At 42.3% G+C, this 27,475-nt stretch overlaps 1 long non-coding RNA gene across 1 annotated transcript in view; it reads right to left on the bottom strand.

The window, feature by feature from the left end:
• Positions 1-27,475, bottom strand: part of LOC145398125 (uncharacterized) — a 59,432-nt gene that overhangs the window by 16,548 nt on the left and 15,409 nt on the right. Inside the window, exon 2 of the long non-coding RNA XR_013897071.1 lies at positions 22,706-22,788. This is a non-coding gene — a long non-coding RNA (uncharacterized LOC145398125). The remainder of the gene's footprint in view (positions 1-22,705; positions 22,789-27,475) is intronic.

Genomic DNA, 27,475 nt, shown 5'->3' with positions numbered 1-27,475 from the left:
AAGTCATAATTGATGTGGGGTGACTTCAGGCTGGGGTGGGGTGACTTTAGACAGTCAATGGTTTTGCCCTTTAAATGGGAGTGCGTGTATTTGGCGATGGCTTCAGACACTGCTGAGGTTACTTCAGACACTGATGGAGGTTTTTAGAAAAAGAAACTGTGAAAAACATATTTTTGTAACCCCTATAGGACTAAATTAAGATTATAATTTATTTCGCACTCCTTTTCTCACACTGGAGACATAAACATGTGTGTATTTGAAATGCCACGCATGTGTTTATCACAATTGAATTCTGGTACACGGAACGTGTAGGAACTTTTCTAACTTTAAAAAATAGATGATTTTCTTTGTGAAATACATGTAATGACACCTTGCATATGTAAGGCACACCTGTGACACAACTTCTAATAATAATAAAAGTAATATTCTTGAGATAAAGCAAATAAATCTTAATTGGGTAAGTGACCGCCTGGGAACACCAGATGCTGTTGGCGTCCCTACATGTCAAGTGGGGTTGGTGGAGGATTAGTGCCCCTCCCTGTAAAACAATCAACTCTAAGCCCTTGACCACCCCGTTTGGGATACATGGCGTCTGGCAATGGATGGATGGATGAATAAATAGCATCAGACATAATACATTACAGCCTGAGTAATTTATGGCTCATTGTGCCATTTTGCTATAGTAATGATATGCGAAATTAAAGCCTGTAAATTAAACAAATATTTTTATCACATGATTATCACTTTTCTTATTCATCCCCTTCCTCTACACCTATTAATTGAAACTTATTGATCATGTTGAGCCTCATTACCCAATAATTCTCTCTCTTTCTCTCTCTCTCTCTCTCTCTTACACAGGCCAGCTATTGACATCCACATTGAATATCATATGACATTTTTTGTCAAATGTTGGCTCTGGCAATATTTTAACAATGTCATCCTTGTCAACATCACAGCAATCACCTATGGCAGGGTTAATGAACACGTTACGTGTTCCACCGACATGTTTGAGAAAACGCTCAATGTAATCATTCTGTCACAATAGTATTTCTCTTCTACTGATGACAACACAGTCTGTCCACCAGCTGCTTCGGTGTGCTTTACCTTTAGATAGTCATATAAGGTCTATCTATCTATAGCCCGACGCCCTAATCCCACAAAGGGTGGCCGCAGACAAAACGCCTCCAAGTCGCTCTGTCACCCACCATTTGACTACACTCCCCCCAGCTCACCCCCCCCTCCCTCATATACCTCTCAACTCCATCCCTCCACCTCATCCTCGGTCTACCTCTCCCTCTCCCTCCCTCCACCTCACCTACACACACCCTCTTAGTCAGTCTTTCATTCTCCATTCTCTTCACATGTCCAAACCACCTCAGTGTATTTCTCCTAATCTTCTCAACCACATCCACATCCACCCCACAGTGTTCCTTCACTTCTTCATTCGTCAACCTGTCCCTCCACGTCACTTCACATGCTCCTCTCAAGTAACTCATTTCCACTGCTCTCACTCTTGACTTGTTCCCCTCTTGCAAGGTCCATGCCTCGCTTCCATACGTCAGGGTAGGGATCACAATATTATCATGCAGTGACTTCTTCACTTCCATACTCACCTCCCTATTTCTCATCACTGCTTTCAGTGTACCAACAACCTTCCTTCCCTGCTGTACCCTTTCATGCACTTCATCCCCCAAAGTTCCATCCTTACTCATCACACTACCCAAGTACTTGAATGCACTCACATTCTCCATATCCTCACCATCCAACCTCACTGCACACTCTGTGACTTCATTCCTCTCAAACACCATAACTTTACTTTTGTTTACATTAACTTTCAGATTTCTCCTCCTACACACTGTCCCAAATTCATTCATATAAGGTACTTTTACTTAAGTTCCATTTTGTAGCTGCCTTACACACACTCAGGTGTTTTTTTTCAATGTCATCTTTGTTTTTCTTAATGCGGTTTTTATTTACTTTGCTAGTATAGTTCCTCTTTTCACTTCGCACTTTTGGGACGTATTTCCTAAGCATTTTGCCCCCTGTAAAAGAAAGGCAACTTTAATATACAGTAATTTCACCTAGTAATGCAGAGCAAGCTTTCCCCAAATCATGTCAACATCTGTTGCCTTACATAGTTAAGATTTCTTAAGAATGAAGCAAGTGACACATGTTGTCATGATTGAAAGGATGCTTGCTATGTATAGTTAGGTAGAAATGCTGTACTGTCTGTGTGCGTCTGTGCGTCTGCGCATGCACGCACACAGGTTGGAAGTTATATATGTTTTTCCTTTCCCTGTCCGAAGTAACCCCATTAAATCTGGAAAAAGAAAAAAATTTGCTGTTGGGCCTGTGGACCTTGAACTACGAACGCTGAGGCCAAAGTAACTGTATGTATGGTATCGCAAATGTTTTTGCGACATTCTAGTGATGGTCACATGTCTTCACACCTTCCCATCCTTTCTGCTCAGTAGAAGTTTGACCGATACAAAAAAAGCATGCCTTTTATTATGACGTATTCAATATTTACACAAACTGTGTAAATGGGATTACATTATTATTTTATCTAAATTATAACTACAACATTCTCCTTCAATAATACCCATATTTTTTTCACAACCAGATTTTGATTTCTCTGTATTTTAATTGGTTTACATTTTTTTCCGAATGTCCGGTCGTCCCCAAGTCCGAAGTCACCCCACTTTACGGTATATATATACTGTACCAGTATACCGTATATATATATATATATATATATATATATATATATATATAAACAGTATTTCCTCATTTTTCACTGCCTGGGTGTTCTGCCAAAACCTCGCGAACCATGAAACGTCGAAATGTGAAGTTAAGAATCAATGGGAAAAATTAAGGAGTGTTCCAGTATGACATGTACCTACCCTATCTGAAAGGGCTATAACACCAAACAGGCCCTACCCAAAAATAAATGAAGAGTGTTTACTTGTGCTAAAACAGCATAACACAATAAACATGTACCTGAAATGTCATTAAAACTGTTATAAAGAGCTGCAACACCAAAAATCCTTACAAGATATAGTGAAGACTGGCTTGAGTGGCAAGTGAAGGTGTGCTGAGGGTGGACGGGCTACTTCCCAATGTCACTAACCAAGGAAAAGCTGCCACTTTTCACCAGATTATTTAATTTTTGACATCAAAGTCGGTCAACTAAACCCTGGTCATTTTATGTGCCCTCTTTGTCACTAAAAGGAAGGGAGAAATTATAACAACATTTTACTCACTGCTACAAGGAAGAGAGGCTGTAATATAGTCAAACAGAATAAAAAAATTGGTGGGCTGAGTCTACCATCTCTGCATTGGGACAGTTATTATTCTTTCCTTCCTTAAATGTCGATAAGCTTTATTTTACATCCATTTCATGTATTTGTCCATCAAAACAAAAATAAATAGTGTTACGAGAAACATGTAACGATTCTTTGTTAAGAAATAATAACATAACACGGCTGAAGATCGCACGGTATGATCATAAACAATAACAAACTCACGTGTCTACAGCCCCGATGGACATGCTGTGTATTCACGACACGGCTGAAGATTGTACGTTATGATCATAAACAATAATAAACTCATGTGTGTCTACTGCCCCGCTGGACCTACTGCATAAAGATCATGGAAAACTGTTGCATAGAAAAATGGACAGTGCCTAGACTGGGCATCGGTAAACATCATTTGCTGAGTGTCAGCTGCCGGCTTGTAGCATCGAAGTGCAGGGAAACTAGCCAAGTATGAAACAATCGGAAACTTTTTCCTAGCGCGAAAAACGAGGCATCGAAGTAAATTGCATCAAATTACAAGGAAATACTGTATACAGTAATCCCCGTACTATCTGGACACCCACTTTCCAGACATCCCCACTTCCCGGATATTTTGGTCCTGGGAATACTGTATACAGAAATCCCCGTACTATCTGGACACCCATTATCCAGACATCCCCACTCACCAGATATTTTGGTCCTGGGAATACTGTATACAGTAATCCCTGTACTATCTGGACACCCATTTTCCAGACATCCCCACTTACCAGATATTTTGGTCCTGGGATCCAATATTCCCAAAATTGCCCAAAAATCGTAAAAAATTAAAAAAAAATCCTACTTTTTTCCCCCCGTAAATTGAACTCAGCGCGCGCAGCACAGACCAGCTGCGTTTTGGTGCGTAGTTCCGCCGCCGTCCGCTAGAGCGCCCCTGCATCCTCCCCATTTACCGCCCGTCTCTTGTTGTGAGTGCACACTTGTCATCATGGCCGCCCACGTGCTTGCTTTTGTGGTGGTGCCTTACCTGCTGCAGGCCCTGCTGCTGCTCTCCTGCCTCTTGTTAGTGTGTGTGATGATGGTCCCGCTGCCTGAGAAGAGGAAGAGAGTGGTTTTGACTCTGGAGAAGAAGAGGGAGATACTGGACAAGGTGGACGCGGGATGGTCAACCTCACGCATCCTCCATGAGTTCAACCTGGCCCGGTCTACTTTGTTTGATATCAAGAGATCCCGCGACAAACTCATGCAGTACACGGCTGACTTCTCGTCGAAGAACAAACGCAACGTGGAGAAAAAGATGATGTTTACTCCGTAGTATGCTGAAGTCGACCGCTCCACGTTGATTTGGTATCGACAGCAACGTGCTGCTGGTGTGCTGGTGTGTGGCATGGAGCTGAAGGCTGCTGCTAAGAAGTTCGCAAGGCTTCACGACGCCTCAGACTTCAAGGCATCCGAGGGTTGGCTCTTCGCGTTCAAATTACAATATGGCCTTACCAACCATAAGGCCCATGGCGAAGCTTTGGACGCCAACGAGGATGGAATAGAGGAGTTTCAGCACAAAGTGAAGCACTTGATCGACAGGGAGGGCCTCACTCTCGGTCAAGTCTACAACACTGATGAAACTGGTTTATTCTATTGCTCTTTGCCAACGAACACTCTAGCCAAGGAGACGGAGAAGCATGTACCTGGCTGCAAGCTCTCCAAGCAACGGATATCTGCTTTGTGTTGTGCCAATGCTAACAGCATGCACCGGCTTAAGCCCGTTATTGTTGGCCATGCAAAGCAGCCTCAGTGTCTTCGTGGGGAGATGGATGTCCTTCTTGTCGTTTGGTACCATTCTTTGAAGGCATGGTTCACTGCCCACATCTTCAAATACTGGTTCCACCGCCATTTCATCAAGGAGGTCATCCATTACCAGACGAAGACACTGAGAATCCCGCGCGACCAGGTAAAGGCCCTCCATCTCCTCGACAATGCACCTGCTCACCCGTGCGACAAGGACTTGGTGGCTGAGAATGGGCGCATTAGGTGCATGTTTCTGCCACCTACTACGACTGCTCTCATCCAACCAATGGACCAAGGAGCAATCACGGCAACGAAGAGGCTGTACCGATGGAAGTTCCTGGATGAGGTGATGGTTGTTGACGAGGACGAGCGCAGGGAGGAAGGGGACACGGGAGGCCAGCGGACTTTGGAAAACCTTCGCCGCTACAACATCAAGTCTGCAATCTACAACTGGGCCAGTGCATGGAAGGAAGTCCCTGTCAAGGCTCTAGAAAATAGTTGGTCTCGTCTGCTTCTCAGAACGGATGTCGAATACGATTTCCTAGGTTTTGACGTGGATGACTTCCATGCACATCTACGTGTGCATGGCGACGATGTTGGCGTGGACGAAGTGCATGGGTGGTTGGATGACGACGAGGGCGATCCTGGGTATCAGACCATATCTGATATCGAGATTGCATCTTCAGTTGCAGGTGTCAGTACCCAGCTTGAAGATTCCAATGAGCACGGCGACGATGATGCGGACTCCTCTCAGCGTGACACTACTCCAGCCATCCTCAAGCTGAGTGCACTCCGGGAACACGTAGAGTTCATTCTCGACTACCTGGAACACCCGGACTGCGACAGGGAGATGGAGCCCTTGGGACTTGTGGAGGAAGTGCTCGCCTTCAGGCAGCGCATCATTAATCGCCAAAATCGGCGTTCCTTGCATCAATCAACCATTGACAGCTTTTTCAGACCTGTGACCCCCACTGTGCCCAGCCCTAGCTCCACACCATTGCCTCCCCAAGACAGGCCCTCATCCTTCGAGCCACAACTCAGCACATGAGGCACGGTGGAGTCACCACTGGATGTGAGTTTGCGCCTGTCTTCAGAGTAGTCTGCAGTGGGCAGTCCATTACCACGACCCAGCGACGCACCCCTCAGCCACCTGGTTCAGCTACTCTCACACTCTGACAGTGATTAAACAACAAGAACTCTCCATTAGACCACACAGGAATTTACAGTGTTGTCCAGTGAAGAAAACAGTGCGTAGTGTTAAGAAATTAGAATTGTGAGTGCAAAGACTAAAGTGCATAGTGCAACACTGATTTCATTGACGTTCAATGGAGCGCAAATTAGACTTGTGTGTGTAATGTTAAGAAAATGGATTTATGAGTGCAAAGACTTAAGTGCAGAGTGTAACACTTATTTCATTATGGTGCAATGGAGCGCAAGTAAGACTAGAGTGCACAGTGTTGAAAGACTGGAATTCTGAGTGCAAATGACTAAGTTCAGTGCAAGATTTCATGTACAGTGTACTGCAGGTGCTTCAGGTACTCCTTTTTACTTTCAGAGTCTGAGAGGAGGCAAGTTATTCATCAAGATGGCCAGGGACTTCTTGTAAGTACCCAGAATGTTTCATATTGTACTGTATTTTCCATACTTACCTCTAAAACCTCATTTCACTCTTTTATGTCCCTTATTGGTGTGAATAGGGTCTTAGGTGTTATGCATGTGCAGTAGGGAGGTGTTTTTCTGAGTTAGGGTAGGTTAGGGTCCATAAGTACCAGTCCAGGAGCCAGGGACTTGTTGTAAGTACCCAGAATGTTTAATATTGTGTAAAGTCACCTCTAAAACCTCATTCTCTGGTTCTTTTGCATTTATTTCAGTCTTTTATTTCCCTTATTGGTGTGATTTGGGTCTTAAATAGGTGCTATGCATATATATATATATATATAACATATATATAAGGGTCTTAAATACAGTAGGTGCTATGCATGTGCAGAGAGAGTTGTATAGGTGTTTTTCTGAGTCAGGGTAGGTTAGGGTCCATAAGTACAAGTCCGGGAGGAAGGGACCCACTATCCGGACATGCTTTTGGCTTTTTTACATCGGAAAGTGGAGGGATTACTGTGTGTATATATGTGCATATATATATATATATATATATATATATATATATATATATATATATATATATATATATATATATATATATATATATATATATAACATATAAGATATATATATAACATATATATAAGAAATCTTTATGAACTCTGGTGACGAAGCAATGGCCCTCAGTTCCGTGCAGCCCTTAAGTGGGCAGGGGGTGCTAAGAATCCCACGGTGTAAAAATAAGTTCATAAATCCAAAAAGAACCTTAAGAATAGGAAACTGGAATGTTCGAACTCTCAATCAGGCTGGTAAAATGGAAGAGCTTATTTCAGTGTTCAAGGAATACAAGATGGATATTTGTGCTCTTACAGAAACGAGGTTGCTTGGAGTTAAAATGAATTTGGAAGATGGTATTACTATGTTGGTTTCTGGCAGAAGTGATGGAAATCATTACCAAGGAGTGGGCTTACTGCTGAGCAGAGATGCTTGCAAGGCACTATGTGAGTCTGAACCAATTAATGAGCGCTTGCTTTATGCTCGCTTAAAATCTGACTATGGTAATATCAGTATGGTTGTAGGGTACGCTCCGACAAATGAGGCTGCTGATGAAATGAAGGATGACTTTTATGAGAAGCTGCAGGATGTAGTGAATAGAGTGGCAAGACATGATGTGTTAGTTTGCATTGGTGATTTTAATGCGATTGTTGGCAGTAGTAGGGATGGCTTTGAAGATTGTATGGGTAAGGAGGGTGTTGGTATAAGAAACGAAAATGGGGTGCGACTTGCAAGCTTTTGTTTGGCAAATGACCTTATAATTGGTGGAACTATCTTTGAGCATAGATAAATCCATAAGACTACTTGGATTTCACCATGTGGTAAATATTGAAACCAGATTGACCACATTGCAATTAGCAGAAGGCATAGGAATTATTTGCAAGATGTTTGTGTAAGGAGGGGGGCAGATATAGGTAGTGATCATCAACTTGTTGTGTCAAATATTAAAATAAAACTTAGGAGAAACGTTAATGGTAATTGTACAGGAGGTAATAATTATGATTTTGATGAGCTGAGAAGTGATGAGAGCACGAGGGAAAAGTTTCGGTGCGAATATAGAAACAAGTTTCTAGTCCTGCAGACTTTGATGGAATCTGAAGACAACGATATTAATCAAATGTGGAGAGAGGTAAAAGAGGTTTTGCATGAGAGTGCTAAGATTACTATTAAGAAAAAGGGAAAAGCAAGAAGGAAAAAGTGGATGTCAGATGAAACATGGAATGTAATTCAGAAAAGGAAAGTGGCTAAGTTAAGAAGTGAAGAACAACATGTTGATGGCCAGGTAGTTGAAGTACTGAACTTAGAGCAAAGTACTGAGTTTACATTCTGAAGTAAAAAGACTCATTAGACGTGATAAGAGGAGACTATATGATGAAAAGGCGACAGAGACAGAAATTAAATTAAGGAAAAATGACGGTCAGAGCACAAGAGCAGCGTATCAGGCCATAAAGGAGTTAACTGGGACTGAAAAGAGAAGGAAGGAAATACCTGTACGAGATAGAAATGGTAATTTGATGACTAAAGATTTGGATATAAAAGGAAGATGGAAAGAGCACTTTGAATCTGTTCTAAATAGACCAATCCCAGCTGAAGAGGACATTTTGCCAGCCAAGAGAGATTTGCAGATAGAAACAGGAGATATAACTGTGGAAGAGGTAGCAAAATCTATAAAGGAGTTAAAGAATTTTAAGGCTCCAGGTGAGGATGGAATATTCCCTGAAATGCTTAAGGTGGAAAATGACGAGTTGATGAATGCGCTTTTGAAACTTTTTAATGTGGCTTGGGATAATGGTGGAATTCCAGAAGAGTGGAAAAATGGAGTGATTATAAAAATACCAAAAAAGGGAGATTTAAGTGTGTGTGGCAATTGGAGGGGGATAACTTTGACACCTGTAGTTGCAAAAGCTTTTCCAAAATCTTCTTGAACAGAATAGAGCCAGTAATTGATAAAATTTTAAGAGAAGAACAAGCGGGATTTAGAAAGGGTCGAGGTTGTAATGATCAGATTTTTATTGTAAGGCATCTAATGCAAGAAGCTAATGAGATGAAAATGCCACTTAACATGTGTTTTGTGGATTTTGAAAAGGCGTTTGATAGTGTTTCACGTGGAGCTATGTTGAAAATTATGAGATTCTATGGTATACCAGAAAAGTTTGTAAATATTATTAGAAGCCTGCATGAAGGTACTTTTTGTAAGGTAATGGTGGGTGGTTCTTTGAGTGATCCATTTCAAGTTAGGTCAGGAGTGATTCAAGAAGGAGTTCTTTCGCCATTGTTGTTTGTTTTGGTTATGGATTATGTTATGAAAAAGGTTGTAAGGAGAACAGGTGCAAGAATTAACTGGAAAGAAAATAAGAAGCTGATGGATTTGGACTATGCTGATGATATTGTACTGATTTGCGGAAGTATTTACGAGATGCAGAAGGTGCTCGATTGTCTGGTGGAGGAAGGAGAAAAAGTGGGATTGGTAATAAATTGTGGAAAGACTGAAATTATTAATATGAACGTGGAGAACCAAATCGATTGTGTAATTGGGAATAATGTGGTGAAGAATGTAGAAAACTTTAAATATCTGGGAACGATTGTATCATCTAATGGATCATTAAACAATGAAATTGAGGAGAGGATTAGACAGGCTTGGCGAGCTGTTGGAATGTTGAAATCTGTTTGGAATAATAATATGCTTTCGGTACATACTAAAGTGAAAATTTACAAGTCCATGGTTTGACCCATTTTAATTTACGGGCATGAGTCATGGTACAGTACAATTGCAACAGATCAGAAAGTATTAGGATTTGAGAATAAAATACTGAGAAGGATTCTTGGGGTAAAGTGGCAAGACAGAGTTACAAATGAAAGAGTAAGGGATATTACGAGAGTGGAACCAGTTAATGAATATGTGAGACTGTCTCGCTGGAAGTGGCTGGGGCACATATACAGAAAAGAAGGTTGTTTAATACAGGATGTGCCAGAGTGGATTGCTAGAGGAAGAAGAGGTAGAGGTAGGCCGAGGGAAACCTGGTTGAGGACAATGAAAAAAGAAGCAGGAGAGGAGTGTTGCTGGGACCTGAAGGAGATGGCAAGAGACAAATATTGGTGGAGAGAGTTCACTGAGACCCTATGCATCCCGTGGGGTGCCACAGGAAATGATTGATTGATATATATATATATATATATATATATATACAGTAATCACTCCAATATCCGGATCAATAGAGCCATCGGTAGGTTCGGATATTGGTTTTGTCCGGATATTGGGCCCCAGCTTATGGACTTGTACTTACGGACCCTAACACAGAGAAAGTCACCTATACAACTCCCTACCGGACATGCATAGCACCTATTTAAACCTATTTAAGACCCTAATCACACCAATAAGGCACATAAATGACTGAAATAAATGCAATAGACACATGAAATGTGGGTTTAGAAGTATGTTCATACATTAATAAACATTCTGGTACTTATGGACTCTAACCGAACCTAACCTAACCGAACTCTGAAAAACACATTCCTGCTGCACATGCATGAGGTAAGTTTAGTATGGAAAGAAGTACAGTATGACACTTTCTGGTAAGTATAGTATGGGAAAAAATACAATATGAAACATTCTGGTAAATATAGTATGGAAAATAGTACAACATGAAACATTTTGGCTACTTACAGCAAGTCCCTGGCCACCTCGATGAATAACCGCCTCCTCTCGGACTCTGACAGTAAGAACGATTTCCTGAAGCACTTGCACTACACTCTTCCTGAAGTCTTGCACTGAACTTAGTCACTAACACACAGAAGTCCGTTCTTTTCACAGTGTTCACTTTAGTCCAAATAATGTTCCATTAAATTTAAGCGTTGCACATTAACTTTTCCCAAGTTTTTTTAAGTTTCCAAAGCCAAAACAAAGAAGGTTAGTTACGTTAAATTTCTTTTCTACTTAGTCTTTTCTCCCAACTTGAAAACCTTAACACAACACACCGTTTTTTTCACTGCACAACACTCAAAATTCCCGTGTGGTCTAGTGGAGAAGTTCTTGCTGTTTATTCACTGTCAGAGCCCGAGAGTATCACTGGCAGGCGTCCAAGGGGTGCATCGGTGGGTAGTGGTGATGGCGTACAGACTACAGAAGACTCTGAAGACAGCCGCAAACTCACGTCGAGCGGTGACTCCACTGTAGCTGATGTGCTGGGCTGTGGCTCGGAGCATGAGGGCCTGTCTTGGGGAGGCAACGGAGTGGAACCAGGGCTTGGCACAGCGGGGGTCACGGGCCTGAAAAAACTGTCAATCGTTGACTGACGCAAGGACCGACGATTCTGGCGATTGATGATGCGCTGCCGGAAAGCACGCACTTCCTCCACGAGTCCCAAGGGCCCCATCTCCCTGTCGCAGTCCAGGTGTTCCAGGTAGTCTAGGACGAACTCTAGATGTTCCCGGAGTGCGCTCAGCTTGGGGATGGCTGGAGTAGTGTCCTGCTGGGCGGAGTCTGCATCATCATCGCCTTAAAATGCATCGTCAGAATCTTCAAGTTCGGGACTGACACCAGCAACCGAAGATGCGATCTCGATATCAGACAACGTCTGATACCCAGGATCGCCCTCGTCGTCGTCCAACCACTCACGAACATCGTCCACATCAACATCGTCGCCGTGCGTATGTAGCCGTGCATGGAAGTCATCCACGTCAAACCCTAGGAAATCGTACTCCACATCTGTTCCGAGAAGCAGACGAGACCAACCATATTCAAGAGTTTTCACAGGGACTTCCTTCCATGCACTAGCCCAGTTGTACAGCGCAGACTTGATGTTGTAGCGGCGAAGGTTTTCCAAAGTCCGCTTGCCTCGAGTGTCACGTCCTTCCCTGCGCTCGTCCTCGTCCTCGAGAACCACCATCACCTCGTCCAGGAACTTCCGACGGTACAGGCGCTTTGTTGCCACGATCACTCCTTGGTCCATTGGTTGAATGAGAGCAGTCGTATTAGGTGGCAGAAACATGCACCTAATACGGCCATTCTCAGCAACCAAGTCCTTGTCGCACGGGTGGGCAGGTGCATTGTCGAGGAGAAGGAGAGCCTTTACCTGGTCGCGAGGAATTCCCAGTGTCTTCGTCTGGTAATGTATGACCTCCTTGACGAAGTGATGGTGAAACCAGTCTTTGAAAATCACAGCTGTGAACCATGCTTTCAAAGAATGGTACCATACGACAGGAAGGACATCCATCACCCCACGAAGGCACCGAGGCTGCTTTGCACGGCCAACAATAACGGGCTTAAGCCGGTGCATGCCGTTAGCATTGGCACAACACAAAGCAGATATCCGTTCCTTAGAAAGCTTGCGGCCAGGTACACGCTTCTCCGTCTCATCGGCGAGAGTGTTCGTTGGCACCGAGCGATAGAATAGGCCAGTTTCGTCAGCGTTATAGACTTGACCGAGAGTGAGGCCCTCCCTGTCGATCAAGCCTTTCACCTTGTGCCGAAACTCGTCCACTCCATCCTCGTTAGCGTCCAATGCTTCGCCATGTGCTTTACGGTTAGTAAGGCCATGTCGCAACTTGAACAGCGAAGAGCCAACCCTCGGATGCCTTGAAGTCTAGGGCGTCGTGAAGCCTTGCAAACTTCTCAGCAGCAGCCTTCAGCTCCGTTCCACGTACCATCACACCAGCTGCACGTTGCTGTCGATACCAAATCAACGTGGAGCGGTCGATCTCTGCATACTTGGGGGTAAACATAACCTTCCTCTCCACGTTGCGTTTGCTTCTCGACGAGAAGTCAGCCGTGTACTGCATGAGCTTGTCTCGGGAACGCTTGATATCAAACAAAGTCGACCGGGCCAGGTTGAACTCGCGGAGAATGCGAGAGGAAGACCAACCCGCATCAACCTTCTCCAATATCTCCCGTTTCTTCTCCAGAGTCAACACCACTCTCTTCCTTTTCTCAGGAGGCGGGGCCATCATCACACACACTAAGAGTAGGGCAGAGAGCAGCAGGAGGCCTTGCAGCAAGTACGGCACCACCACAAAAGCGAGCACGTGGGCAGCCATGGCGAAGAGCGTAGGTCTTGTCGCGGTGAGAGACAGGCGGGAAGTGCGGAGGATGCAGCGGCGCTCTATCGGACGTCGGAGGAATGACGAACCAAAACAATGCTCTCACGCGGCGCGCGCGGCAAGTTCAAATTACGGGCGGCAAAAAATCGATTTTTTTTCCAATTTTTTTTGGATTTTCGGACCATTTTGGGAATGTTTGATCCCAGGACGATAAGGTTCGGTTAGTGGGGATGTTCGGTTATTGGGCGTCCGGATATTAGAGGGATTACTGTATATATATATATATATATATATATATATATATACACTAATCCCTCCACTATCCGACGTAACAGAGCCAAAGGCACGTCTGGAAAGTGGTCCTGTCCGGATAGTGGGCACCAGTCTCCTGGACTGGTACTTATAGACCCTAACCCACCCTAACTTTGAAAGTCACCTAAATAACCCCCTACCGGACATGCATAGCACCTATTTAAACCTATTTAAGACCCTAATCACACCAATAATGGACATAAAGCATGAAGTAAATGAAAAGGAACCAAAGAATGAGGAATTAGAAGTGACTGTACCTCAGCCAAGGTACTTACATCATGTTAGTGGCTGCCTTTCTAAGGTTTTGTCAGTGGTGAAAATACTCTTGATGCACGTACAGTAATCTAGTGTTGTGCTGCACGTAATTCTTTGCACTGTGAGTTATAATTGTTTAACACTGCACATTGTTCTTAACTGCACCACTGCAGTTCTAACCGCCAGATAAACTACCAATTTGCACTCCACAGTTGATCCTTTGCACTCTAAGTTCAAATTTCTTAACACCGCACAACACTGTAAATTCCCATGTGGTCTAGAGGTGAGGTATTGCAGTATATTCACTGTTTATTCACAAAAAACGAGCACTTGTGGCTTCCTGTGTCTATTCACAATCGAAGTTAGAGAGTAACTGTTGATGTCGGAGAAACAGAGTTGCCAGATCACAATGGCCACATTACCAATCTCCTCAACTTTCATTACCAAATTTAACTTTTCATTACCAAATTCGTAAAGCTAGCATTTATTCTTCACTAATTATATATACAAGTAGAAATACATGTAATCACTCTCCTTATAATTAACACCATGTTGATTATTTTCACATTATGTAGGGTAGCAGATTAATCAGAGAGAGCAAACAATCCGCCATCTCCATCCTGTGTATTCTCATACATGTGAAAAATCCGATTAGTCTGATTCATTACGAAAAGAATTTTTCATTACCAAATTGGCCCACATTTGGTAATGAAAAATAACAAATGGCAACCCTGACAGGGAAGGGGGGAGGGGGAAGGGGGGAGGAAGGAAGGGGTGAAGGGTCCATGGTGTAAGCAGCTGTTTGGCGCCGCGTGGCAATTTCAAATTACGGATGGGAAAAAATTCGGATTTTGGGGGGGATTTTTTTCTTTTTTTGGCCATTTTCGGTTTCGATGGTCCAGGCCCACAATGTCCGGTAAGTGAGGATGTCTGGAAAGTGGGCGTCCGGAAAGTAGAGGGATTACTGTATATATATATTTATGCACATACAGGTATATGTATATACAGTGTATTTATGTATATATGTATATCTATACCTATATATATACATATATATAATATATATATATATATATATATATATATATATATATATATATATATATATATACAGTAGAACCTCTCTCATTTGGACTATAAGGGGGGAAGGGTTGTCCGAATTAGCAGATTGTCCAGACCATCAGGGTAATCTCCAGTTCATACCAAAAACTATCTACATATGGTATGTTTGTTAATTATTAACATATGTGGCATATGTCAACCCTACATAACTGCAAAAGATGAAAGGATACTAAAATAACAAAACTAACCATGTACGATAGTTTTGTATTGCATAATTTACAGGTAAGGCCATGACAAGAAACTAGCCTACATTTTAAATTGTAGTAAGTGACTAAGGCCTGTGTAGGCAAAAAAATTAATTAATTAATTAACTGTAATATTTGGAATAAAAATAAAACTTATGTAGGCAAAAAATACATTGTCATCTTTGGCATATTGATAATACCCATATGGGCAAGAAGCTAATGTTTGATGTACAAGTAAAGCACATTTAAGTACAAAAAATAGCCTACAGTAATCACTAAACACTGCAGAATATTCTGACCCATTTTTGTGTAAGCAAACTCCTCCTTTTAACACCTTTATTCATTGCAGAATCTACACTTGCATTAAGGGGCATGATAAGGAGGATTAACTTTTGAAATACAGCGTAAAAATATAAATGGTTGGTGAACTAGTTGATGGAACGAATGCTAGCGTGTGTTTAAACAGGCGCCCATGTTGCGACCTAGAATGATCCGAGACTAAACGTATGACGATCGCTTTCCGCGGCGATACTGAAAATGACTTTAGAATTACTTTCAACATATTTTTGGAGCTTATTATTTATAAATTTTGTCTGAATTGACAGAAATCTGGATTAAAGGGGTCCGGACCAAAGAGGTTCTACTGTATATATATATATATATATATATATATATATATATAGATATAGATATATATATATATATATATTATATATATATATATATATATATATATATATATATATATATATATATATATATAATATTTGGGTAGTGTGATGAGTAAGGATGGAGGTTTGGAGGGTGAAGTGCTTGAAAGGGTGCAGCAGAGAAGAAAGGTTGCAGGTTCTTTGAAAGCAGTGATAAGAAACAGGGAAGTGAGCATGGAAGTGAAAAAGTTACTACATGACAGTATTGTGATACCAACTCTAATGTACGGAAGTGAAGCTTGGACATTGTTGGAAGGACACAAGTCAAGAGTGAGAGCAGTGGAAATGAGTTACTTAAGAGGAGCCTGTGGAGTCACGTAGAGAGACAGGCTGACGAATGAGGATATAAAAGAGCGTTGTGGTGTGGATGTGGATGTGATAGGAAGCGTTATGAGGAACACACTGAGGTGGTTTGGCCATGTGGAGAGGATGGAGGGTGAAAGACTGACGAAGAGAGTGTATGTGAGTGAGGTGGAGGGGGAAAGAGGGAGGGGGAGGCCGAGGATGAGATGGAGGGATGGGGTGGAGAGGTATATGAGAGAGGGGGGGGTTTGAGTTGGGAGCAGGGCAGTGAAATGGTGGGGGACAGGGAGACTTGGAGGCGATTTGTTTGTGGCCACCCCAAACGGGATTGAGGCGTCAGGAAAAATAGATAGATAGATAGATATATATATATATATATATATACAGTAATTCCTCCAATATCCGATGTAATAGAGCAATAGGCAGGTCTGGATAGTGGTCCTGTCCGGATATTGGGCCCCAGCTTATGGACTTGTACTTACGGACCCTAACTCAGAAAAACACCTATACAACTCCCTCTGGACATGCATTGCACCTATTTAAGACCCAAATCACACCAATAAGGGACATAAAAGACCGAAATAAATGCAAAATAACCATAAAATGAGGTTTTAGAGGCGAGTTTATACAATATTAAACATTCTAGGTACAGTACTTACAAGTCCCTTGCTCCTCGACTGGTTTGAACCGCCAGTTTGCAGTCCACAGTTAATCCTCTGCACTCTAAATTCTAATTTCTTAACACTGCACAACACTAAATTCCTGTGTGTTCTAGTGGCGAGGTATTGCAGTTTATTTACTGTTTATTCACAAAAAACAAGCACCTGTGGCTTGCAATGCTATGAGCATCTGCTCTCAGTCGGAGTTAGACTGTGACTGTTGATGATGGCGGGGTAACAGAGTTGCCAGATCGCAACGGCCACATTACCAATCTCCTCAACTTTCATTACCAAATTTAACTTTTCATTACCAAATTCGTAAAGCTAGCATTTATTCTTCACTAATTATATATACAAGTGGAAATACATGTAATCACTCACCTTATAATTAACACCATGTTGATTATTTTCACACTATGTAGGGTAGCAGAATAATCAGAGAGAGCAAACAATCCACCATCTCCATCCTGTGTATCCTCATACATGTAAAAAATCCATTTGGTAATGCATTATTATGATTCATTACCAAACAAATTTTTCATTACAAAATTGGCCCACACTTGGTAATGAAAAATACCAAATGGCAACCCTAACAGGGGAGGGGGGAGGGGGAGGAAGGAAGGAAGGGGTGAAGGGACCATGGTGTAACAGCTGTTCGGCGCCAGGCGGGAATTTCAAATTACGGGAGGGAAAATAGAGACAGATTTTTTTCGAATTTTTTGTGGTTTTTGGCCCATTTTGGGAATATTGGATCCCAGGACAATTATGTCCGGTTAGTGGGGATGTTCAGATATTGGGCATTCGGATATTAGAGAGATTACTGTATATATATATATATATATATATATATATATATACATACACAGTTATCCCTTTATTATCCAGAAGCCCACTATCCGGACACCCCACTACCCAGACATTTTGGGCCCGGAACTTCATAACCCCAAAATTGCCCCCCAAACATAAAAAATAAAAAATAAAAAAAAATCTGATTTTTTTTCACCTAAAATTTGAACTTGGTGTGTGGCACGGATCAGCCGTGTATTGCTGCGTAGTTTTTCCGACGTCCGGCAGGGCGCCACTGCCTCCTCCTCATTTCCCATCCATCCATCATCATGAGTGCATGCTCGTCACCATGGCTGCCCACGTGCTTGCTTTTGTAGCGGTGCCCTGTCTGCAGCAGGTACTGATGTTCCTCTCCTGCCTCTTCTTCCTTAGTGCAATGATGGCCCCGCTGCCTGAGAAGAGAAAACGAGTGGTTCTGACTCTTGAGAAGAAGAGGGAGATATTGGACAGGGTGGAGGTGGGATGGTCGACGTCACGCATCTTCCATGAATTCAATCTGGCCCGCTCCACACTGTTTGATATCAAAAGATCCCAGGACAAGCTTACCCAGTACACGGCTGACTTTGTATCGAACATCAAATGCAACGTGGAGAGGAAAGTTATGTTCACTCTCTGGTTTGCAAAAATCGACCGCTCCACACTGACTTGGTATCATCAACAATGTGCTGCTGGTGTGCTGGTGTGTGGTACGGAGCTGAAGGCTGCGGCTGAGAAGTTAACAAGGTTACACGACACCCCAGACTTCAAAGCATCTGAGGGTTGGCTCTTCACTTTCAAGTTACGGCATGGCCTTACCAACCGTAAGGCCCATGGCGAAGCTCTGGATGCCAGCGAGGAGGGAGTAGAGGAGTTTTGGCAGAAGGTGAAGCACTTGATCAACAGGGAGGGCCTCACTCTCGGTCAAGTCTACAACGCTGACGAAACTGGTCTATTCTATCACTCGATGCCAACGAACACTCTAGCTGAGGAGACAGAGAAGCATTTACCTGGCCCCAAGCTTTGCAAGCAATGGTTATCTGCTTTGTCTTGTACCAATGCTAGTGGCATGCACCAGCTCAAGCCGGTGCAAAGCAGCCTCGGTGTCTTTGTGAAGTGATGGATGTCCTTCCTGTCGTTCGGTACCATTCTGCGAAGGCTTGGTTCACAGCCAAGATCTTCAAAGCCTGGTCATTGCCACTTCCTTAAGGTCATCTATTACTAGACGAAGACACTGGGAATCCCGCATGGCCAGGTAAAGGCCCTCCTTCTTCTGGACAATGCACCTGCGGATCTGTCCGACAAGGAGTTGGTGGCTGAGAATGGCCGCATTAGGTGCATGTTTTTGCCACCTAATACGACTGCTCTCATCCAACCAATGGACCAAGGAGTGATTGTGGCAAAGAAGAAGCTGTACTGAAGGAAGTTCCTGGATGAGGTGATGGTTGTTCTCGAGGACGAGGACGAGCGCAGGGAGGGACAGGACACACGAGGCCAGCGGACTTTGGAAAACCTTTGCCATTACAACATCAAGTCTGCCATCTACAACTAGGTCAGTGCATGGAGAGAAGTCTCTGTCAATACTCTGGAAAATGATTGGCGTCGTCTGCTTCTTGGAGCCCGTGTGGTGAACGATTTTCTAAATTTTGACGTGGATGACTTCCATGCATGTCTTCGTGCAGCTGGCAAAGTTATTGATGTGGATGAAGTGGGTGAGAGGTTGGATGACAACGAGGGCAATCCTGGGAATTATATCATGTCTGATATCGAGACTGCATCTTCTGATGCCGGTACAAGTACCCACCTTGAAGATTCCAACAAGGACAGCAACGATGATGCGGACTCCTCTCAGCGTGCCACTACTCCAGCCATCCCCAAGCTAAGCGCACTCCGGGAGCATGTGAATTCATTCTCGACTACCTAGAACACATGGACTGTGGCAGGGAGAGGGGGCCCTTGGGACTTGTGAAGGAAGTGCGCGCTTGCAGGCAGCGCATCATCAATCGCCAGAATTGCTGTTCCTTAGAACAATCAACCATTGACAGTTTCTTCAGGCCTCTGACCCCCGCCGTGTCCAGCCCTGGCTCCACACCGCTGCCTCCCTAAGACAGGCCTTCCATCTCCGAGCCACAGCACAGCACATCAGCCACGGTGGAATCCCCACTGTCTTTGGAGTCGTCTGCAGTGGGTAGTTCATCACCATGTCCCAGTGATGCACCCTTCAGCCACCAGCAACACATACTCTCGGACTCTGACAGTGCATTAACAGCAAAATCTTGCCACTAGACCACACAAGACTTTCCAGTGTTGTGCAGTGTAAAGAACAATGCGCACTGTTAAGAAATTAGAATTCAGAGTGGAAAGGTATAAGTGCAGTACCGTACAACACTGGATTACTGTAAGTGCTTCAAGTGCACCTTATTATTGTCAGAGTCTAAGAGGAGGCAGGTTATTCATCGTGATGGCCACGGACTTGGTGTAAGTACCCCGAATTTTGTTGTTTGACCAATATGATATTCAAAAACTTTTTATGGAACGCATCCCTGTCGAACAGTGGGGTATAAGTGTATAAACATACAGTATCTGGTAGGAGGAGGCTGTAGCACCACCCAATCAGGGTGGTACTCCCATGAGGAATGGGAATTCTGGTGATAGAGAGAGCTGGAGCTCCTGTATCACTAGCTACCTAACCATCCCCTTTTCAGTGTGACACTAACATGCAGAGTAGACCAGCATACTTTCCAAATACTTCCTCCAACTATCTCATACACTACACCACATGCATTTTACATATCACACAACGTACCCCACTACGTCACAGGGGCTGACACCAGCAAGGGCATGCAGCCAGAAAACTTTGCCCCCACTACCTAGTGGCTGACCTTTTACGAGGAGGCGTGATGAGGGCTCTGCCAGCATAGATCGTGGGGCCGGGGTAAGACGGGGCACAAACCTGTGCTTCCCGGGCTGCCGCTGCAGCCCAACAGAGGGGGGCCCGAACCTGGGAGTAGCGCTCCAAGAGGCTGCCCTATCAATGGGTGTATAATGGCGGCACAGTTACAGCGCCAAGCCTTGCTTGGAGGGTGTCCCTGCAGCTGTCCTGGCAGGGTGCCCCAAGGCCACTACCACAGCCACTGGTCAAGGCTGGTGGGCTAGAGGTCCCAGATCCATTGCCTGGGCCTGGGACTATGCAGTGGGTGGAGCATGTGGCATGTCTCTCCCCTTCTTATTTTGCTGATTATGACCAAGTTCTATCTATCTATCTATCTGTCTGTTGCCAGACACTTAAGGGGTGGCCCCAAACAAATCTTCTCCATGTAGCCCTGTCCCCCTCAGTTTCACTGCTCTGCTTCCAACTCACACCTCCCTCACACATATATATACCTCTCCACTCCATCCCTCCATCTCATCATTAGCCAAGTTAGAGAATGTAATTCAAAGCAAGCACGAGGACATTAAATCACCTAGAGGGATCAGAGTGGCTTCATGGAATGTGGGAAATTTGAGGGGTAGAGCGGGGGAAGTGGTTGAGGTAATGAGTAGGAGGTGGGTTGATGTGGGATGTGTGCAAGAAGTCTGGTATAGAAGTGGATCAGGCAGAATGACTGCTGGGAGGGATTGCTGCTATAAGTTGTTTTAGCAGGGTAGGATAGATGGATATGGAGGTGTGGGTGTGTTGGTTAGAGAGAAATGGTTAGAATATGTCAAGAGTGTTATGACAGTAAGTGATAGGATAATAGTAGTGAAAATCTTCTTCGGTGGGATGGTGTTTGCAATTGCATCGGCATATGCTCCACAGGCAGGCCTGGATGAAGCAAAGAAGGAGAGATGTTGGGATAACTTAATACGTGCAGTGACTGGTATGGGGGATGATGAGATTGTAGTATTAGGAGGGGATGTTAATGGTCATGTAGGTGAAGCAGCTCAAGGATATGAAGGATTACATGGGGGATGTGCATATGGTACGAGAAACAAGAAAGAGGACAGGATACTTGAGTTTGGGGAGGCAATGAACATGAATGTGTGCAACACACATACTAGGAAAAGAAAGACTAGGTTGATTACGTATAAGTCTAGGGGAAACAGCACCCCGATAGACTGTTTCCTAGTCAGGAGGGCTGACAGGAGGTTGGTGAGGGATGTTAAAGTTAAAGGAAGCAAGGAATGTGTGCAGCAACACAATTATTGATACGTGACATGGTGCACAAGGAGTGGGTGATGAAAAAAGAGGACCTATGCACCTAGGAGGAAAATAGGAAGGTCGAAAAACCACTTAGTACGGGATGCATTGTACAGCGAGACGAGGAGAGTGTTGGCTGAACAGGAGTCGTGGACGGAAGTGTTAATGAACAGTACAGAGCTCTCAAGACCAACCTCTTGAGAGTTACTGACTCAGTACTTCAGTATATTTTTGTGAGCATGTTTGTTTTTGTACCAAAAGGGAATTTTTTATTTAAAAAAAAAAAAAAAAAAATGATCAACTTGGAGAAGGCAACTTTGGTATAATTAGGCCAACCAGTAATGGGCTGAAAACCAGTATCAATATATGAAATACATATTTTACATAACTGTTCTCATACAACCATTTCAATTAATACTGGATTGTGAAAAATTTCAAGGGCTCTGGTAATGGGTAGTCTTCAAGGAGACATGCCTCAATTTTATCTACCTATCTATTTATCTATCTATTTATATGTGAATAAATTTTGACTTTGTAATGGTGAAAAGGTGTGTGTATGAAAATGATTCATCAATACACAAAGAAATTACAGTACCAGTATGCTTATATAAAGGATAATTTTGGTTAGGTTTGGATAAGTTTGGTTGAGTTGGTAAAAAAAAAATGGGGTACGTTAAAATAAAGTGGACTGGTTGAAGTCACAAAAGTTAAGGTTAGGTTTGCACAGGTTTGTAAATGTTATTTATCACTTATAAAGGAAATAAGAAACAGTGAGATCTCAAAACATACCAGAAAATACTCAAAGAAACATGAAGGGGCCTTGGTAAAGAAAAAGAAACAAAATAAGAAAACTCTAAAACAAATGGTCCTGTGTCTCCCAGAAGCTTACCTCAATAAGCACGAATTCAAACATGGTGGCTCCGCTTGGAATCACTCCCTTCCCCACTCTTTTTTTAAAAGCTGGATTCTGCCCTGTATAGAAAGAAATAAAAAAGGTGTTCCCAACTCTCATTAATATTAAACAGCACCTTCTGTCACTGACTGACACATAATCATAAAAATTTACTGAAAAAATACAGTAGTAACCAATTCCTCAGCTACAGTAGTTGTACTTAAGTGTGAATTTACAAATTCTGGGCCAAACAGCATTTTTGTTAAGTAGCATAATATGGTTATGCAGTGGTAAAAAAAAAAACACACAATGCCTGATATTTTGGTAGAGGAAGAAGATATGCACAAACAACTCTAGGTAAACATACGCTTTACTTTTAGCAGTACAAGCACCTTACCAAATCAGCTTTTTTGTTCCTGATTGCCAATTAAATTATTATTATTATTTATAGTCAGGGAAATAAATGTTTGTTAAATCTGTTTCCCTGTTGTTTTCAGCTGTTCCTCCGTGATAACCCTTGTTTCATTCGTCAGTGTAATGGCGGATGGGACTGTCCTATCCTAAGTGTCTAACTAAGCCTACCCTAGCTGAACTGTACCCATCTAATAATTTAACCTAACCAAAGCTCCATTTGGGAATTTGGGACACAAAAACCCACCTTAGAGTATATTGAGTGAGTTTCTTCCATTATGCCAGAAACAAACAATCGCAGGTACTGTTTAAGGAACGTGATGATAAGGTAAACATGTGGTCACGGATTCTGAAAGGTGTCTGGATTACGAAAAAATCTGCGAGAACTTTTGTGATTAGGCATACAAGGTTTTGACGAGTGGTATTCTGGAGAGTGTTGTACGACAGTCTTAAGACCAACACCAGCAAACTGTAGTCCATACCAGTGCAAGTGTTGGCTAATCAAGGAGTGAAAGGTTTCTCTGTTTAAACCTGAGTAACCAATCACTGTACACCAGAATATGATGCCATAGTGGTAGCAGACAATGTTTCCACATCGCCAGTCATAATTTCCACAACGGTACTGAAGCAGTGAAGGACCATCAAAATATTATGTATAGACAGGCAGTGAACTTCTCAGAGGAAGAAATAAGTGCGCTGATTCATTTATTGACCATTATGTCATGTAGGCAACCACCATATTTTTTATATGTTTCTTATTGACACTGGCTTGTTTAATCGAATTTTTCTGAACATTATGTCATTAGGCTGTAATCTGTTTGTAGTAGAGGCTATGTTGGCCGACAATGCTAGTTTTACCACCAACATCGAAGTAGTACTTGCTCCGATGTACAGTAGTATATTGGCGTAGTCTACGACGTTCCGCTGTCACTTGAGCTCATTATTTTTTGTAGAATTGCGATAGTTGTATGCACTTAAGGATTAACTGATGCGTGATTGGGGGGACGTTTGAACTACAACATTTTTAAAAATAGGAGAGTTATAAGGCTTACAATGTACTCTGGACTGCCCCTCACATGGCGCAACTTCTAAGAGGAGAACTGACAACGCAGCATAGGGTTTGTGCTTGTTTTCTAGGGCTCCAGAATGTGCACTTAAGTGAAAAAGTTGCTCTTATGCCCAAAGATGGTGGATTTGCGAGGATTTTTGAGCTTTCAGAATCCGCCCCATGGTTTACAATTCTGAAGCAGTAAAGGCACCTTACCAAATCAGTTCATCTTCTTCCTAATGGTGTTACAGTTTTCTGATTATTTCTGGCATGTTAATTAGCCCCTTGGGTGCTGCAAACATCTGAGAAGGATGGGTCAACAGACTGCTACAAACCTCTCATAAGGCTCTTAACGAATGTTAACAGAAAACAGCCGCACCAGGGCATGACTTAGCTCAAAGCTCTCAGCAGCCTAGGGGTTAAAGGTTTGTTGGTAAATATTTCTCTGTTGTTTTCAGCCACGTTCTGCTGTGACAAATTATTTGATATGTCATCGTAATGGTGGAAAGGACTATCCTAACCTTTGTATTTAACCCTTTAACCGCGGGCTTGTTTTGCTTTTTCTTGCGGCTCCTGCAGGCATATTCGCGCTCCGACAGACTCTCTAAAAATATTTGCCAAAAATCAGTTATTAGTCCTAGAATATTAAAATCACATATGCTTATGGCACATACCTTCAGCTTTCTCCTGGGGTGTTTGTTGAGCCTTCGTCGAGTACCGTAGGACTTGTGGAGACCTCTGAAGTTGGGTAACAAAGTCTCCACTTTACACTTCCCGACAACCCATAATATGATTACCACAGCCTGATATTATCACTAGAAACACTATTCTATGATTCTCAAATAGTTTGGAATCCATACTCCCAAAAAAAAACACTGTGAAAGCAATGAAAATTATGAGGGCGTATGACCATCCCACTTGTGATCGTTCGCCGCTGGTGTTCTGTCATATATTATTCATAAAAACACTCACAGTTTATATTTCTATTACTATATAACACTTATAGATATTTACAGTCTTTATCCATAAGTTTCCTTCAGTAATAGTTTATTGTCACTGTAGGCATTCAATTTCTTTCAGTAAAATACGTAGCATTCCCTTTCTCGTCCTGTATACTAGCATTGACAGTGAATGTCACTTTCACCTTCACTCTCATAACTCATAGTATTCATACATGCTAGAGTGAAACTTTCACTTTCATTACTCCTAGTATATATACTCGTATTCTTATAATACAGTAAAAGTCCCATTATTCGGCATCTATGGGACCAGGATGATGCCGAGATATTGGATTTACCGAATAATCAAAAACCTACCCACTCAGTAGCTTAACTATATTGTTGAACACTGTCATCACCACTTATGGTATTACACCTGTTTGGAGAGAGTATACTGTACAATACTGCAATCAATACAGTACTGTACCTGAATCTGAAATATATATATATATATATATATATATATATATATATATATATATATATATAAATTAGTGAACATATACAAGTGTAATGACACAGTAGGCATACAAGTCAGATAACACTTCCTGGATGGCCGAAATGATACGTAATATTACCTACCAACTCAGTACATCACTTGTATTGGTGAACTCATCACTACTTATGTTATTACAAATATGTTTGGAGTGAGTGCTGTATACAGTATTTTTTCCAAACACAAAATAAAATAGTCGGAAAATTGCATAAAATAAAGTGAAGGAATATGAATTGGTAAGGTCTTTCTGATGAAAGTTAATCGTACATTTAGCATTCATTCTTTTCTTCGTTTTTTTTTGTTTACATGTGAAAGGGAGAGTATTGATGGAAACAGTAATGTATTCCATTAACCTCTTAATAACCTCCGGCATTGAACAACCCATTACAGTAAAAAACTGTGAACAATTATGGGAAGGGAACGAAGGTCACTGGCATGTTTACACGACTCTACGATACGATTCCAAGCAGTCAGAGGGTCGGTTAATCTCAGATGTTTTCGCCCATTTGGTAAATGCACCGTAACTTTGTAACTTCTCCTGTGAATCACAGCATGGGTTTGGGAAACTAAATAACACATTGTTAGGTGCGCCAGATGATTATCTTCACATCTTTAAGAAAATGGAAGAAATTTAATCCCTCTGAGTACGTAGAGTAAGTTTCTTCCATTCTTCTATCAATTTGCTTTTCTTAAAGACGTCAAGATAATCATCTGGCTCGCCTAGCAATGTTATTTAGCTCTCCAAACCCATGCTATGATTCGCTATGAGTCACAGAAAAACTTATAAAGTTACGGGGCATTTACCAAATGGGCGAAAACATCTGAGATTAACCGACCGCCTGACTGCTTGGAATCTTAGCACAGAGTCGTGTAAACGTACCAGTGACCTTCGTTCCCTCTCCATAATTGTTCAATTTTCTTTATAGCTCACACTGACTTGATATCACTGACATCAGTACTGTAAAGGGTTGTTCAGTGCCGGAGGTTATTAAGGGGTTAATGGGATATATTACTGTTTGCATCAGTACTCTCTTTCACATTAAACACAAAAATGAACAAAAGAATGAGCGCTAAATGTACGTTTAACTTTCATCAGAGAGACCTTAGCAATTCATATTCCTCCAGTTTATTTTTAAGTATTTTTCTGACTTTAGGTTAGGTTAGGTATTGTTAAATTATTAGGTACAGATAAACTCGGTTAGATTAGGTTTAGTTAAACAGGACAGTCTCTTCCTCCATTATGCTGAGGAATAAAAATACTAGAGCTGTCACAGCCGTACAGCTAAAAACAATGGGGAAACTGATTTAACAAGCACCATTATTTATGGGTAATGCATTACAGTATCAGTGGTTCATGGGCTACGCAATTACCAGTAAATGACACATTCAGGAATGCGTCAAGAATGAACGAATTTCAAGAATTAGAGAGGGGGCTTGGAACGTAACCCTCGCTAATTTGGAGGGGGTGGTTACTGTACTGTATGATACTATCCAATATTGTAATCAATATAATACTATACCTGAGTCTGAAAAAGTATAGAAATTAGTGAACATACAGAAGTGTAATGAAACATTAGGCCTACAAGTCACAGATAACACTTCCTGGACTGCCGAGATGATTCCGGACATCTGCCGAACAATCAAAGATTTTCGTAAATGGGACTATTTCTCAAAACTGCCGAAATGTTGGATCTACCGAATAATCAGCTGCCGAATAATGGGACTTTTACTGTACTACTCATTTACATTTCTATTTACGTTCTCTATTTTATTTACATTATTTACATTTCTATTTTATTTACACTGTGTTATGC

Source organism: Coenobita brevimanus, chromosome 44 (genome assembly GCF_032717465.1).
Source record: "Coenobita brevimanus isolate Jiangsu-jjx chromosome 44, ASM3271746v2, whole genome shotgun sequence".
NCBI classification, from domain to species: domain Eukaryota; kingdom Metazoa; phylum Arthropoda; class Malacostraca; order Decapoda; family Coenobitidae; genus Coenobita; species Coenobita brevimanus.
This window is presented reverse-complemented; position numbering and strand designations above follow the sequence as displayed.